Here is a 13,068-nt window from a genome sequence, read left to right on the forward strand (position 1 = left end):
ACAAATCTCATCCTGGAGGCAAGCATTCTGCATGGCAGTTAAAACACCGACTGGGGGGGGGGCCACACTGTGGCACAATGATTAATCCTCCACCTGCAGCGCTGGCGTCCCAGGCTCTAGTCCTGGCTGTTCCTCTTCCGATCCAGCTCTCTGCTATGGCGTGGGAAAGAATAGAAGACGGCCCAAGTGCTTGGGCCCTGCTCCCATGTGGGAGACCTGGAAGAAACTCCTGGCTCCTGGCTTTGGATCAGCTCAGCTCCAGTTGTTGTTGTTGGGGAGTGAACCAGTGGATGGAAGACCTTTCTCTCTGTCTCTCCCTCTCACCCTCTCACTGTCTGTAAGTCTACCTCTCAAATAAATAAATACAATCTTTAAAAAAAAAAAAAAAACACTGAATGGGACACACACTTCCCATATCACAATGCCTGGACTGATGTCCTGGCTCTGTTCCCAGTCCCTGCTTTCTGCTAATGCACACCCTGGGAGGCATCCGCTGGTCGTTCAAATAGTTAAGTCCCTACTACCCACATGGAAGACCCAGGCTGAGTTCTCAGCTCCCAGCTTCTGCCTCACACACCCCGGGCTTCTGTGTGCTTTTTTTTTTTTCCAAAATAATTATTTATTTGAGAGGCATGAGTTATATATAGAGAGAAGTCTTCCATCCTCTGGGTCATTCCCCAAATGGCCACAATGGCCGGTGCTGGGCCAGCCCAAAGCCAGGAGCCAGGAGCTTCTTCTGGGTCTCCCAACATGGGTACAGGGACCCATGGACTTGGGTCATCCTCTGCTGCTTTCCCAGGTACATTAGCAAGGAGCTGGATTGGAAGTGGAGCAGCTGGGATTCAAACTGGTGCCCATAAGGAATGCTGGTGCTGCAGGCCACAGTGCCAGCGCCTTTTCTATGCACTGGAGCAGTGATCCAGCAGATGGGAGATTCTCTCTCTCTCTCTCTCTCTCTTTCAAATGAATAGTAATAATAAAAATACATACTTTGAAAAAAACACAACTCTTCCTATAAAAAATACTTAGGTTTCTACTTTTGGCATTGAACTGATACTGCCTTCAGATGAAACAGGGAATATGACAAGTTCAATTCAGAACATATTTCATTTAAATTTGTCGCTCCCCTTCTTCGTGGAGGAACGACACTAATTCCTGCCTAGGCTTCATATCCGAGTCACGGCACCATTATGTCGCTCCCCGTCTTCGTGGAGGAACGACACAGGACCCTGCGCTGTTCTTTTGTCTGCTCGGCCCTCCCTGGGTTTGCTGCTGGTTCTTCCCGGGTTGGCTACCGTCCCTCCCACCTCCGTGGAAGGGCGGTTCCCCCTAGCCACTTTCCCCACTTCCGAGGGGGAGCGGCACACCGCCGTCCGGCTCTCTCGGGGGCTGCTCAGGTGTTATTCGGATAGATGTTCCTGGTGCATGTTGTCTCTCTCCTCCTTTATAGTCCTCTTCCACCAATCCCAACTCTGCTACCCACACGCCAAGTACGCTGCTCTCCTCCAATCAGGAGCAGGTCCTACAGTTTATTGGTTGAACTGGAGGCAGCTGTGTAGAAGCTGTTTCTCCCTTCTCAGCGCCATATTGTGGGAGAGCAGATGCATAGAATAAGTCTTAATTCCAGTAACTTAGTCTAGTCCGAGTTGCTCCCCACAAAATTGCCATTGAAAGGTGCAGGGCCAGTCATTCAACAAGTATTTATGTGTCAGGCACTGTGCTAGCCAGTGAAGAAATACCAATGAAAAATAGGTATGTCTTCCCTTAAGTGGCTTAGTCCAAGTAGGAGAAGCGGACACATATAAACAATGAGGAACAAATGTGCTGATAGTGGAGTGCTCCATGTTGTAGACTCCATACAAGGGTCGCCTAACCCAGAGCTGGTGCCCAAAACATGTCCTGAAGGAAGTGATATCTGAGGCCCGGAATCCAAGTTCACAGAAGCTAACTTGGATGCATTTAAGTAGTAAAACAACTTGATTATGGGATTAGTAGGAGCGTGAATATCAAGTATGGGGGGCAGCACTGTGACATAGAAGATTAAGATGCCACCTGCAGTGCCAGCATCCAGTCCCAGCTGCTCCACCTCTGATCCAGCTCTCTGCTATGGCCTGAGAAAGCAGCGGGGGGTGGCCCATGTCCTTGGGCCCCTGAACCCACATGGGAGACCTAGAAAAAGCTCCTAGCTCCTGGCTTCAGCCTGACCCAACCCCAACCTTTGCAGCCATTTGGAGAGTGACCCAGTGGATGGAAGGTGTCTCTCTCTCTCCCCCTTCTCTCTCTCTTTCTATCTCTGCCTTTCAAATTAATAGATAAATCTTTTTTTTAAAAAATGAATATTGGGGGCTGGAGCCATGGCTCACTTGATTAATCCTCCGCCTGTGGCACCGGCATCCCATATGGGAGCCTGGTTCTAGTCCCTTTGCCCCTCTTCCAGTCCAGCTCTCTGTTGTGGCCCGGGAGGGCAGTGGAGGATGGCCCAGGTGCTTGGACCCTGCACCCGCATGGGAGACCAGGAGGAAGCACCTGGCTCCTGGCTTCGGATTGGCACAGCACACTGGCCATAGCATCCATCTAGGGGGTGAACCAATGAAAGGAAGACCTTTCTCTCTGTCTCTCTCACTGTCTAACTCTGCCTATCGAATTTTAAAAAAATGAATATTGAGTATAGATTAGATAAACAATAATATATCCTTGTTACATTCCTTCCTTAAATACTTGTATAGAGGTTATATAAGAGAGTATCTTTATTCTTATGAAATACACACTGAAGTATTTAGAGATACAGGACAAGGCACCTTTACAATTTGGTATCAAATGAATCAGAAAAAACGTGTGTGTGTGTGTGTGTGTGTGTGCAAGAATAGTTAAGGAACTCATATAATCCTTTTATTCAGATTCACCAGTTGTTTGCACTGCTGAATTTTCTTGTTTGATCGCTTTCTGATTTATTTTTATTTATCTGAAAGGCAGACTGACAGAGAGAGAGAAGGTAAGAGAGACAGAAAGAGAAAGAGATCTTCCACCTGCTAATTCACTCCCCAAATGTCCAAAATGGTTGGGGCTGAGCCAGGTGGAAGCCAGGAGTCTGGAACTCCATCCAGGTCTCCCATGTGGGTCAGAGGCCCAAAAACTTGGGCCATCTTCCAGCTGCTTTCCCAGGCACATTAGCAGGGAGCTGGATGGGAAACAGGGCAGCTAGGACTCAAACCAGCACTCAAGGTGGTGGCTTAACCCACAGCAACACAACACTGGTCCCTCCACCCCCCGTAACATATACAGTTCCTTCATTTGCAATTTTGCTGTTAAATATGAAATTAAAGCAAAATTAAAAATTGGAGACAAACACAAGAGTAATTGCCAGGAAGAGTAGAAAACTAGTCTCTGTGCCTCCAGAGCTATGCATCAGAAACGGCAAAGCCAAACACACACTCCAGACGGTGAGGGAGCCATTGCTGCTCCCTGTAATGCTGCTGCCGGCTGAGAGCCGCTCACAGTGCTCCTGCGGCTTACTGCTGATGCAGAGAATTGGGAGACTGTATCTGGTTATGAGCGCGAACTAATCACCATGCACCCGCACCCTTGCTACCAAGACAGCAGGAAGGTGGCAAATGGGTGTGTGCCATCTGCAGCTTCTACACTGGGAGGCCAACTTTGTTGTGGGGAATTTTCCAAACATCAGAAGAAAAATAGGTGCTAAAAAAAGTGAAAATGTTCCCTAGAATTCACTTTTTTTGCTTTGCATGCCCAACATTCACATAAATCCCAAAAGAAAGTTGCTGCTAATTAAAATAAGGCAACTGTTCCTTAGAAAATCAGATTTGTCCACTCCTTCTCTCAAAGGGTGATAACATGAAAAATGGAGGCTGCATCTGGCTTGTGTGGAATCTCTGGGTGACGTTCAGTCCTCTCCCACTTCCATCATGGCCCTACCTTAATATTCTGTAGCCCATGAATGAAATTGCAAAGTTAACCGCCACCAGCATGCAGTGGGGAAAAGAATAGAGAAAAAAAGAAGTTGACAGGGAAAAAAATCTGGCAATCTATCTCTGCAAGTGGCCACAAGACTGCAATCGGTATTTCTTTTTTTTTTAAGATTTATTTTATTTATTTGAAAGACAGAGTTACATAGCAAGGTAGAGCCAGAGAGAGAGAGAGAGGGAGAGAGAGAGAGGGAGGGAGAGAGGTCTTCCATCCACTGGTTCGCTCCCCAAATGACCACAACGGCCAGAGCTGAGCTGATCTGATCCGAAGCCAGGAGCCAGGAGCTTCCTGGTCTCCCATGTGGGTGCAGGGGCCCAAGGACTTGGGCCATCTTCTACTGCTTCTTTCTTTCTTCAGAGAAGGATCTGGAAGCACATAAATTATTTAGGAGATATCATAAGTAGGCTTCGCTTGAAACAGCCTCTGGTGGGAATTTGTGTGCATGCAGTTTGTCAAGAGTGTACTCAGGGGAGACAGGCAAGGGAGGAGGGAAACAAGGTAGGAAAGGGGGTGTGCAAGAATGAGAGCTTTCAGGTGAAATTCGGCTGTAGCCCCACCCTGCGGGAGCTCTGAAGTATGAAGTGAAGAATAGAGCCCATCTTGCCTTGGATACGTGAGGAGAAGTTATTGGTTTGGTTCTGAAATGGGGAGTCTCCCAGTGGCTTCACACTCCTGAGACAGCTGCAGGTGTGAGCCATTACCTGGGCTGCCGGGCACTGGCCCCAACAGCAAACTGAGCCTAGAAGATGCTGGTGGAGCATCAGCAAAATCTGCAAAGGCCCACCCCTTGCACCACTCAAAGCCATGTTTTTTTTGCTTTTTGTGGGTTTTTTTTTTTTTTTTTTGACAGAGTTAGTGAGAGAGAGAGAGACAGAGAGAAAGGTCTTCCTTCCTTCCATTGGTTCACTCCCCAAATGGCCGCTATGGCTGGTGCGCTGCACCGATCCAAAGCCAGCAGCCAGGTGCTTCCCCGGTCTCCCACGCGGGTGCAGGGCCCAAGCACTTGTGCCATCCTCCACTGCCCTCCAGGGCCACAGCAGAGAGCTGGCCTGGAAGAGGAGCAACCAGGACAGAATCCAGCGCCCCAACTGGGACTAGAACCCGGGTACTGGTGCCGCAGGCAGAGGATTAGCCTAGTGAGCCGCGGCGCCGGCCCTATGTGTTTTCACATCAGTTTTACTCCATCCCATCACAGCTTCTTCAGGATTCTGGGCAGCTGCATTTTTCTGGCAAAGCTTAAAGCAATAGAGCTTGTGATATGAGCTCCAGCCCCTGCTGCTGCAGTTGGCTCTAAGGCCATCACTGATGTTTATCATCTCTTTCCTCTACCAGCTGAGTATTGCTTCAGCCCACCTAGGTGGGTTTCCTGGTGGGTTGACTCAGACCCTCGTCTCTGAGGGGCCTGAGCTCCTGACTTCCGTGGGCTTACCAGGCTGCAGTTGCCAAGTTTTCCCATGTGCAGTTAAGCCTGGCCGTGAGAGTATCAAGAGACTTTTTGGATCACCCCAGTGCCTAATGTATTTCTGCCTGCCTCCTTTATGTAGCACCAACCCCTACCTCCTCAAGATGAGCAGAGGCAATTCCCCCAGCAAGAGGGAAGCTCCTCTACATTAGCACGAGGAATCCAAAGCCAAAAGGTGACAGAGTATCTAGTTCAGTGGGACTCTGTGCTCCCTAATGGAAGACTCCCTTTTATAGAGACCAGGAGCTCCAGGACCTCAAAACTTTAACTGTGAGGACAGGAACAACAATTCCTCCAGTGGGTTTCTAAGAGTGATGGTGAGTGGGCCACTTCTACTTCATGCTGGTTCTCAGAATTGCTGGGGACACAGATGCACACAATTACTGTCAGATTAAGGGTAAAAAAGGATAGAGCCCCATCCTCACAGAATGTCATAATAGGTAGAAGTTCATTTACCAAAAATAAAAGGATTTATTTAAAAGACAGAATGACACAGAAGGAGGGAGATATATATATATATATAGATATAGATATAGATATAGATATAGATATAGATATGTATAGGGTTTTATATATAGATATAGATATATAGATATAGGGTTTTATATATATATATATATAGAGAGAGAGAGAGAGAGAGAGAGAGAGAGAGTGCTCTTTCTTCCATTAGTTAATTCCCTAGATGGCTGCAACAGCAGGTCTGGGCCAGGCCAAAGTCAGAAGCCAGGAACTCCAGCCTGGTCTCCCTCGTGGGTGTCGGGGGACCAAGTACTCGGGACGTTACCCGCTGCCTTCCCAGCTTCATTAGGAAGCTGGATAAGAAGTAGTTAAGCTGGGACTCGAACCAGGATCTTGATATGCAATGCTGGTGTCACAAGTAGCAGCTTAACCTGTGCCACAACAATGGCCCCCAGATGTTCATTTTTTTTTTTTTTAAGATTTATTTATTTATTTGAAAGTCAGAGTTACACAGAGAGGGAAAGAGAGTCAGAGAGAGACAGAGAGGTCTTCCATCTGCTGGTTCACTCCCTAGTTGGTCGCAATGGCCAGAGCTGTGCCCATCCAAAGCCAGGAGCCAGGAGCTTCTTCTGGGTCTCCCACATGGGTGCAGGAGCCCAAGGACTTGTTCCATCTTCTACTGCTTTCCCAGGCCACAGCAGAGAGCTGGATCAGAAGTGGAGCAGCTGGGACTCGAACTGGCATCCATATGGGATGCTGGCACTGCAGGCGGCAGCTTTAACCACTACACCACAGGGCCGGTCCCTTGATCTTTTTATATATTCTGGTTATTAATCCTTTATCAGTTGCATAGTTTGCAAATGATTTCTACCATTTTGTCAGTTGCTTCTTCACTTTCTTGAGTGTTTCTTTGCGGTACAGAAGCTTCTCAACTTGATGTAAGCCTAGTTGTTAATTTTGGCTTTCATTGCCTGTGCCCCTGGGGTCTTTTCCAAGAACTCTTTTCCTGTGCCATTGTCTTCCAGGGTTTCCCCAATATTCTCTAATAATTTGATGGTGTTGGGTCATAGATTTAGGTCTTCTTTTTTTCTTAAAGATTTTATTTATTTTATTTGAGAGTTAAAGTTACAATGAGAGGGAGAGACAGAGAGAAAGGTCTTCCTTCCGTTGGTTCACTCCCCAAATGGCCGCGATGGGTGGAGCTGTGCTGATCTGAAGCCAGGAGCCAGGCGCTTCATCCTGGTCTCCCACATGGGTGCAGGGGCCTAAGGATTTGGGCCATCTTCCACAGCTCTCCCAGGCCATAGCAGGGAGCTGGACCAGAAGTGGAGCAACCAAGACTAGAAACAGCACCCATATGGGATGCTGCTGTAGCAGGCAGAGGAATAACCTACTGTGCCATGGTGCCAGCCCCAGATTTAGGTCTTTAATCCACTTTGAGTGGATTTTTGTGTAAGGTATAAGGCATGGGTCTCGCTTCATACTTCTGCATGTGGAAATGCAGTTTCCCCAGCACCATTTGTTGAAGAGACTGCTTGCTCCAGGGATTGGTTTTAGCTCCACGTTCAAATATAAGTTGGTTATAGATGATTAGATTGATTTCTGGCATTTCTATTCTGTTACATTGGTCTATATCTGTTTTTTGTATGAGTGATTATTACTCCTGTGTAGTATGTCTTGAAACCTGGTGTTGTGATGCCTCCAGCTTTGTTTTTGTTGAATAACATTGCTTTGGCTATTCGAGGTCTCCTGTGTTTCCATATGAATTTCAGCATCAATTTTTCTAGATCTAGGAAGAATGTCCTCGGTATTTTGATCACTATTGCATTGAATCTGTAAATTGCTTTTGGAAGAATGGACATTTTGATGATACTGATTCTTCCAATCCATGAACATGGAAGATTTTCTGCTTTTTTGTATCTTCCTCTATTTCATTCTTTAATGTTTTGTAATTCTCATCATGGAGACCTTTGACATCCTTGGTTAAATTTACTCCAAGGTATTTGATTTTTTGGTAGCTATTGTGAATGGGATTGATCTTAGAAGTTCATTCTCAGCCTTTACATTGTCTGTGTATACAGGGCTATTGATTTTTGTGTATTGATTTTAAATCCTGCTACTTTACCAAACTCTTCTATGAGTTCCAGTAGTCTTTAAGTGGGGTCTTTTGGATCCCCTATATATAGATCATGTCATCTGCAAATGACTTCCTCCTTCCCCATTTGTAGCCCTTTGATTTCTTTTTCTTCCCTAATAGCTCTGGCTAAAACTTCCAGGACTGTATTGAATAGCAGTGGTGAGAATGGGCATCCTTGTCTGGTACCAGATCTCGATGGGAATGCTTCCAACTTTTCCCCCATTCAATAGGATGCTGGCCATGGGTTTGTCGTAAATTGCCTTGATTGTGTTGAGGAATGTTCCTTGTGTACCCAATTTGCTTAGAGTTTTAAAACATCATGAAAGGGGGTTGTATTTTATCAAATACTTTTCTTCATCTATTGAAATAGTCATATGGTTTTTTTTTTTTTTTGACAGGCAGAGTGGACAGTGAGAGAGAGAGAGAGACAGAGAGACAGAGAGAAAGGTCTTCCCTTGCCGTTGGCTCATCCTCCAATGGCCGCCATGGCCAGTGCACTGCCACTGGTGCATTACACTGATCCGAAGCCAGGAGCCAGGTGCTTCTCCTGGTCTCTCATGTGGGTGCAGGGCCCAAGGAATTGGGCCATCCTCCACTGCACTCCCAGGCCACAGCAGAGAGCTGGCCTGGAAAAAGGGCAACCAGGACAGAATCCAGCACCCCAACTGGGACTAGACCCTGGTGTGCCGGCACCGCAGGCAGAGGATTAGCCTATTGAGCCGCGGCGCCGGCCAAGATAGTCATATGGTTTTTGTTCAGCAGTTTGTTAATGTGATGTATCACATTGATTCGAGAATGTTGAACCATCCCTGCATACCAAGGATAAATCCCACTTGATCTTTCCGATGTGTTGTTGGATTCAATTGGCTAGAATCTTATTGAGGATTTTTCTTTTTTTTTTTTCTTTTTTTTTTTTAATTTTTTTTTTTTTTGACAGGCAGAGTGGACAGTGAGAGAGAGAGAGACAGAGAGAAAGGTCTTCCTTTTGCCGTTGGTTCACCCTCCAATGGCCACCGCGGCCGGCGCGCTGCGGCCGGCGCACCGCGCTGATCCGATGGCAGGAGCCAGGAGCCAGGTGCTTCTCCTGGTCTCCCATGGGGTGCAGGGCCCAAGCACCTGGGCCATCCTCCACTGCACTCCCTGGCCACAGCAGAGAGCTGGCCTGGAAGAGGGGCAACCGGGACAGAATCCGGCGCCCCGACCGGGACTAGAACCCGGTGTGCCGGCGCCGCTAGGCGGAGGATTAGCCTAGTGAGCCGCGGCGCCGGCCCTTATTGAGGATTTTTCTGTCTATGTTCATCAGGGAAATTGGTCTGTACTTCTCTTTCTCTGTTGTATCTTTTTCAGGTTTAGGAATTAAGGTGATGCTGGCTTCATAGAAAGAATTTGGGAAGATTCCCTCCCTTTCATTTGTTTTTAATAACTTGAGAAGAATTGGAGTTACTTCTTTAAATGCCTGTTAGAGTTCAGCACTGAAGCCATCCAATCCTGGGCTTTTCTTTGTTGGGAGGGTCTTTATAACTGCTTCAATTTCCATCTTGGTTATGGGTCTGTTTAGGTTTTCTATGTCTTCATGGCTCAATTTAGGTAGGTTGTATGTGTCCAGGAATCTATCCATTTCTTCTAGGTTTCCCAGTTTGTTGGCATACAGCTGTTTGTAGTAATTTCTGATGACTTTTTTATTTCTGTGGTGTCTTTTGTTAGATTTCCTTTTTCATCTCTAATTTTGTTGATTTGGGTCTTCTCTCGCCATTTTTTGGTTAGTTGGGCCAAAGGTGTGTCAATTGGTTATTTTTTCAAAAAATCAGCTCTTCATTTTTCTGATCTTCTAAATTGTTTTGTGGTTCGACGTGGTTTATTTTTTGTCTAATTTTAATTATTTCTTTTCTCCTACTGGTTTTGAGTTTGGTTTGCTGTCGTTTTTCTAGATCCTTGAGATGCATTGATAGCTCATTTATTTGGTGCCATTCTAATTTCTTGAAGTAGGCACCAATTGCTATAAACTTTCCTCTTAACACAGCTTTTGCCATATTTTATAATTTTGATATGTTGTATTGTCGACTTGATTTGTTTCCAGAAGATTTTGGTTTCTTTTTGAATTCTTCTATGACCCACTGTTCATTCAAGAGCATGTTGTTCAGTCTCTATGTGTTTGCATGTGCTCTAGAGATTCCTGAATTGCTGATTTCCAGCTTTATTCCATTGTGGTAGGAAAAGATGCATGGCATGAATTTGATTTTTTTGGATTTGCTGAGACTTGCTTTATTATGGCCTGGTGTGTGGTCAATCCTAGAGAACGTTCCATGCACTGGTGAGAAGAATGTGTATTCTGCAACTGTAGGATGAAAAGTTCTATAGATATCTGTTAGGTCCATTTGGTCTGTAGTGTTGATTAATGTTGCTGTTTCCTTGCTGATTTTCTGTCTGGTTGGTCTGTCCATTGCTGAAAGTAGGGTATTGAAGTCCCCCATTACTATTGTATTGGAGTGTAAGTCTCCTTTTAGATCCCTTAACATTTCTTTTATTTTTTTTTTTTGACAGGCAGAGTGGACAGTGAGAGAGAGAGACAGAGAGAAAGGTCTTCCTTTGCCGTTGGTTCACCCTCCAATGGCCGCCGCGGCCAGCGCGCAGCGGCCGGCGCACCGCGCTGATCCGATGGCAGGAGCCAGGAGCCAGGTACTTTTCCTGGTCTCCCATGGGGTGCAGGGCCCAAGCACCTGGGCCATCCTCCACTGTACTCCCTGGCCACAGCAGAGGGCTGGCCTGGAAGAGGGGCAACCGGGACAGAATCCGGCGCCCCAACCGGGACTAGAACCCAGTGTGCCGGCGCCGCTAGGTGGAGGATTAGCCTAGTGAGCCGCGGCGCCGGCCAGATCCCTTAACATTTCTTTTAAATAGCGAAGTGACCGGTAATAGGTGCATAAACATTTATAATAGTTACATCTTCCTGTTGAATTGATCTCTTTGTCTCTTTTAACAGTTTTTGTGTTAAAGCCTATTTTGTCTGATATTTTTGGGTTTTTTGGTTTCTGCTCGCATGGAATATCTTTTTCTATCCGTTCACTTTCCGTCTGCATGCATCTTTGTTGGTGAGATGTGTTTCTTGTAGGCAGCAAATAGATGGGTTTTGTTTTTTAATCCATTCAGCCAGTCTGTGTCTTCTTACTGGAGAGTTGAGACCATTTACATTCAAGGTGACTATTTTAAGTAACGACTTTGTCCTGCCATTCTCCTAAAAATATTCCTATTTTTTACTTTGGATTTCCTTGTACTTTTACTGAGAGATTTTCTTCCTTTGCCTTCCTTCATAGTGATGACCACGTTTCTGTGTTTCTGTGTGCAGCACATCCACAAGCACCTGTTGCAGGGCTGGACAAGTGGTGACAAATTCTTTCAATTTCTGTTGTCCTGGGAGGTCTTTACTTCACTTTCATGCATAAATGAGAGAGCTTTTCAGTGTATAGTATTCTGAGTTGACAGTTTTTTTCTCTTAAGACTTGAACTATATCTTGCCATTCTCTCCTAGCCTGCAGGTATTCTGATAAGTCCGCTGTGAGTCCAATTGGAGATCCTCTGAAAGTAATCTGGTGTTTCTCTCCTGCATATTTTAGGAACTTTTCTCCATGTTTCCCTGCGGAGAGTTTGATTACATCGTGTGGTGGTGAAGATCCCCTACCGGACTCCAATCAGCTTGCCTCTAGGCTCTGCCTGCAGCTTTCAGCGGCTTGGACGTGGGCTGCTGCAGTCTGGTCTCACCTTTCCCCAAAGCTGGTGCAGACGCCCTCGGCTGCTGGGGTCCTGAGCTGTGGGCGTCCACGCCCTCTGTGTGGGTCCACTGTGTCCCTCTAATTTGCATAGAGTTTACACTGCCATTTTCTCCCCAAATCTTCCCTGAGACTATACTCTCTTCACTTTTTTTTTTTAACAATCGTCTCCTAGACTCAGGAATTCTCTCTAAGGAGGCATGGGCAGCAGCACTCTGAGGTCAGGTGTCTCTACTAGAAAAATAACAAGTGCAGAATGTCCATGCCTATAATACACCTGCTAATTCCACTCTCCTATTAGCGAGGGCCAGGAGAGTTTGTTGAGCCATAGCAGGAGGGATACCTCTCATTCAAGAGTGATGAGTAAAACCATGGTGATGAGAAGAAGCCAGGCATCATATTTTGGGAGGAACTCAATGGTCTAACTTGATATATTCCATTCCAAAATAGATTGCATCCTTCCAGAGGTCTAAGGGATCTGGGGGAAAGCAGTATTTAGGGTGGGACGTTGACACATGCAATTGGGGAGGTAGACCATGGAGGTAGAAGGTGAGAAGCAGTATGAGTCAAAGTGAGTCAGAGGCTGGTGCTGTGCCATAGTGGGTAAAGCCAGCTCCACTTCTGATCCAGCTCTCTGCTATGGCCTGGGAAAAGCAGTGGAAGATGACCCACGTGCTTGGGCTCCTGCCACCCATGTGGGAGACCTGGATGAAGTTCCTGGCTCCTGGCTTCCACCTGGCCCAGCCCTGGCCATTGCAGCCAGCTGGAGAATGAACCAGGAGATGGAAGCGCGCTCGCGCTCTCTCTCTCTCTCTCTCTCTCTCTCTCTCTCTCCCCTTCCAGGATGTTCTGGACTCTGTTCTTGTGCTTTCTTGAAATGTCTCATTGGTGGTAGTAGCTTCCTTTGTATTCTTTTTTCATATTCTGTTTTTGTAGAAAGCATACCTGCCTGCAATGGTTTCAATGTTCTTGCCTCTTCCCAAATTGACATGGCAACGTAATCCCCACAGCAACACCACTAAGAGGTATGGCCTTTACGGGGTGATTGGGTCGTGAAGCCTCTGCTGTAATAGTGGGATCAGGGCCTTTAGGAAAGAGCTTAACAGAGGGAGTTTGCTCCTTTTGCCCTCCCGTTCCTTCCTCCCGTCTGGGAGAAGCAGCATCGAGGTGTCACCGCGGACCTGCACCTTTATCTTGGACTTTCTGACCTCCAGAACCATGAGAAACGCCTCCCTGACCTTTGTGAATTACCCAGACTCATG

Source organism: Oryctolagus cuniculus, chromosome 12 (genome assembly GCF_051225735.1).
Source record: "Oryctolagus cuniculus isolate XC-2025 breed Fujian yellow rabbit chromosome 12, ASM5122573v1, whole genome shotgun sequence".
NCBI classification, from domain to species: domain Eukaryota; kingdom Metazoa; phylum Chordata; class Mammalia; order Lagomorpha; family Leporidae; genus Oryctolagus; species Oryctolagus cuniculus.